The following is a 4,831-nucleotide window of genomic DNA, read 5'->3' as shown; positions in this document are numbered from 1 at the left end:
CAAAATCTTTTGATTTGACATGATGCGTGTTATGTGGCATACTTTTGCGAAATATGGCATCGGCCACATAGTGGAAGGCAGCAAATGCCCAAGCTCTTCACGTGCTCCTAGTTAAATGAGAGGAAACAGAAAGAGAGAGAGAGAGAGAGAGAGAGAGAGAGAGAGAGAGAGAGAGAAAAAATGTCACTAGCCAGCCAACCCTATCGTATGAGCGAATGATATTGGTACCTGTTGATGACACGACAATCTTATGCAGCCAGCTGCTCTAATATGTTCTCTTCTTTTGCAGATAAAAAAAGACCCGAAAGTGAAAAAATGTGCTGCACTATAACAATCTCATCGAATGCCTTGATCTCCATCTTACAGAAATTGATTTGATCGACTACCGAGGCAGCACATCTGAGATTAAATTGGCCAGGTTCTTTGTTCTGGAGGCAAGTGTGCTCAAGGTAATGAGGTTTGGCGTTCTCTGGCACAACAATGAATGGCGTGCTGATCACCGCAAGCGTCTAAGCCTAAATGACAAAGTCTCCGCAGAAGCTGAATTTGTTTTTGAAACATCAACTAGCCAGAGACTCGAAAACTTATTTGCCCATTAGTATCTTGTTAGGGCGGTGGATTTTAGTTTGTACGATAATGCTGCATCCACCTAAAGTAACGAAAGTTCTTACGTAAACTTCCTAGTAATTCCCTCTTCATAGGTGCATCATTACTCCTAACATTTGTAATATCAGTTTGAAACTTGTAATATTGCCGTGTCCTATTCCCGCGTTTTCAAAATCCTGCGAATTAAACAGGTCCTGAGTTGGTGATGATGTTGTGCCTCCCATCTTTCACCAATAGTCATCGGATCTAGATCTGACGCATACAAACCAAGCTTCTCCATTTTTGCAAAAGATGCCCGCACTTGTTCCCTATTTACAAACAACTCCTTGTCTCTCACAATCAGCCTCATCTCCTCCCCACCACATCTAGGAGTAGAAGGCCGTGGAAAATTCTGGCGCGATGGCCGCTGCCGGAGCCGTCGACCCCCAATCTTGGTGTTCCGTGCAATGCACGGGCATCTACGCACGGGAAATTATGTCAAACAGGGCTAGTTGTAAGCAGGCTAGCTCTACAGCCATGATGATAGTGACTGTAGACGGTGAGGCTGACTATGGGATGCCGAACACGGTGCCTATACTCAGGTGTCATCTCCGGCGCAGGGCCTTGTCACTTCATGTGAGGAGCAACACGTAATAATTTAACCAATGGGTAGTACAGTGCTAGTACTCCTACTACTACATTGGTAGTACTAATACTAGTACTAGTAGCACCATCATCTGGATTTAGGAGTACTACCACGTCCATCTGGATTTTAGTATTTGACTAGCAATATCTAGTAATGCATGTCAGCAAAAATGTACTACTCCCTCTGTAAATAAATACATGGTGTTTTATTCCTATCGGCGAGAGAACTTAATGTTTTTTTGCTAACTAGAGTACTAATAGGATTACATGCAATGAACTAAACACTGCATGTCATGTTTGGTAGTCTCAAGTCATTGAAAGCATGCACGGCCCACATCTCTCATTGGTTGATATGTCACGAAATAAGAAACAAGAGGGAGTTAATGCACCGTGCCTAAGTATTTTGGGATTATTTGGTTTTCATAAGGTGACTTACACAACATTTTTGTTTACATGCATTAACATTTTATTAGTAAAATCAAAGGTCAAAACTTGGCGCAAAATGCAAAGGGGACCAATAAACCAGTAAACATCAAACTTGTCTCGTTTGGCTCCAACTAGAGGTCCGGTGAGATGACTATACTGCACCGGCACGGAGGGGGACGCAGTTTCATTAACTTACGGCAACTGCCTTTGGGTGAATGACACGTGGCCCCAGGGGGTGGCTGGCCCACCTATCATACAACCAAAGGCAGGTGTAGTAGAGGGACGAGGAGTAGTACGAAATCCTATGCACCTACGCACGCTAACCAAGGGCTGAGTGATCACTCGAATCGCAAGATCAGTTGACTAGAAGCTACGCTAGACCCATGGAGGCGATGAGCGCGAGCATCAGCCGACTGTGCCAGATGGTCCACGATGCCGGCTTGCGGCCTGGCACCGAGGAACGTCTCCAGGTAGTATTGCTTGAGGCCGCCAGGGCGAGGGGCCGCTTGGACGACAGCTTCGTCTCCTTGATCGACGAGGTCCTCGCCGGTTTCCTTGACAAGTTCACCGTCGTCAAGAAGCTTGCAGACGACTTTGACGTAAGCCTCCAGCCGATGCGCCCAGGCTCTGTGATGCCCGCCACCCTCAACAGCCACTATGGTAACAACCTCTTCGACGCACTGGTGGCCCTGCGACTGCCCGCTGTCGCGTCGGAGAATGTCCACCTCAAAGTCGCGCTCGCCGCGCAGCGCCTGGTGCAGCAAGACACCATCGACATAATCACCCACGTCTACATGCAAATCGTCCACAAGGACTACTACATGCAAGAGGAGGACGATAGGACGCTAGCCTTCTTGGAGCGCAGGGCAACCTTGGACGGCACTGTTCAGAAGCACGTTGAGCTCGCCGCCAACGCCGCTGCTCCTCACACGTCGGTTGGTGACCCGGTGCACTAGGGCGTGAGGATGCCGTTGAATGTTGATGGATTCGTATGTATTTTTATCTTTCCGTCAAATCCATGTAGTAGTATATGATACTACAGTAATTATCTTACCTTTCGCATCAACTTCATAATTTTCGTACGTACTCCATGCATGAACGGCGCCAGAACCAAACTTCTCATTACTCTAGGCAAAATCGTTATTTTCTATCCATCGGTCGCGCCATGGAGCATAACCAAATTTTACAAGTTACAAGTTCAAAAGGAAAAGCCTGTCGTGTTCGCGTCGGACCCCTACACGGTTGGTATGGCACACCGCTCAAGCGGGAATGCGTGCAGTGTTGCATTTTCACTTACAAGTGGGACCATAGTTGAGCAAACCGACTATTGGCAAACCCCCACCCACCCACCACGCAATGGCTGAGAAAACAGGAGGGAGAAGAGATGGTTTTAGCACGGACTCCAAGAAAATTGGTGTCGGATGGGACTCGTGTGGGTGGCGTGTGCCGTACTGCTGGACGTGAATGCTAGTTATGGCCCATGCCACCCCACTATATCGAGGTACGTAGAACAAATTTCCTGCAGTCCGTGCTCAGCCCTCCTCTATCTCTCTTCTCAGCCAGCCAGCGGACGCGCGGAGCCCATCGTCTGTTTGCTCACATGCGGCCCCACATGTCAGTGAAAACGCAAGAGGACCCACTGAACCTGCACATCTTTCACCTCAACGTGCTGGTGATGAAAAACAAATCCAATAAAGATCTTCGGTGGCTGCTTTTGGAGTTACTCCAGAGTAGTAAGATTCTATTTACAGTTTAACCCAAGATGCACATCTCGTGGCTTCAACTACCACTCTATTTTCTTTCATGACACGACCTGGATGCTGGATGTCCCACGTGTCGGCAAAAGGAGGAAGAACCCGACCAAATCTTCAGTTCTGCTCTCGGATTAGACTAGTTGTGCTAACTTAAAATTTTTATTGTGTACTCCCTCCGTTCCAAAATACTTGACTTCCATTTGTCCAAAAATGGATGTACCTATATACTAAGACACGTCTAGATACATATATATTTTGACGAATAGAAGGCATGTATTGTGCAACGGAGGGAGTAGAATGGATGCAAGTTTTTGTATTGGGAAGAAGAGTACATCCATATATTGATAGAGCGCAATTTAGTAGATGTTCTATCACTTTTAGCTAGCACAGACGCAAGATCGAGCCTCCGCAGATCAACAATGAATGCATCGAGAAGGCACTAATCCAACTTACAGGAGTAGTAAAATGTATTCTTGTGGTTCTTATTTTCTTTGGTCTTACTTTTCTAGTCAAAATTATCGTTGGAGTTCGCGCAAAACGGAGGTGCGTTTGGGGTCGTGCGTTGGAGTTGGCCTTACAAGTGGGACCGCAGTTAAGGAAACCAACTATCGGCAAACCCGCACCTCGCCCACCGCGCGATGGCTGAAGTTAGAGAAACGACGAGGTTGAAGAGATTGCTCTAGCACGGACTCCAAGAAATAATATGGTGTCAGATGGATGTCGTGGTGGTGGCGTGTGCCGTACTCCTGGACGTGAATGCTTGTTCTGGCCCATGCCACCCTACTACTCCTACTACTTACTCCTACTATATAGTATACTAGTATCAAGGATTCGAGGTGCTGGTTACGTACAACGAACACATTAACATATGGCTACAGTAAAAACACCCGCCCGACACGTGAAGCATGTGAAGCTAGTACAAATAGTGTACTACTATTGTTGATTGGCCTCATCCGATAACCTGTTGCAATGCACGTACAATTATGTATTCGGAAAATATTTTTTTCCTCGTCGCACCACTCACTTAGAGAAGCGACTCGAAAGCCATTCATAAATTTAGTAAGTTTATCACAAGCATATCATTTTATTACATACAACAGGTCATCAACCCACATCGACAACGAGGATACATTATAAATACTAAAGTTTTCACCACACAACAAATAACAAGCCATGAAATGAACTTCAACTCAACCATTCCGCGGCTTTGGTAACGCTTGCTTTGAACCACAAGTGATTCTCTGGGACGGGCCATCCATTGTCGATCTGGAGACCAACGCAGGACTGATCATCCAGGCTGAAGCGGCCTACTATATCAGTACTAGGGTAGGGAACCACCAACATGTCCGAGGTATAGACACAGTTGCTTCTCATAAATGTGTCAACAACAGTTGGATCGCCTTTCACCATCATCAGATAGT

This window comes from Triticum dicoccoides, chromosome 6A, assembly GCF_002162155.2.
Source record: "Triticum dicoccoides isolate Atlit2015 ecotype Zavitan chromosome 6A, WEW_v2.0, whole genome shotgun sequence".
In the NCBI taxonomy this organism is placed as follows: Eukaryota; Viridiplantae; Streptophyta; class Magnoliopsida; order Poales; family Poaceae; genus Triticum; species Triticum dicoccoides.
Note: the sequence above shows the minus strand (reverse complement) of the source record.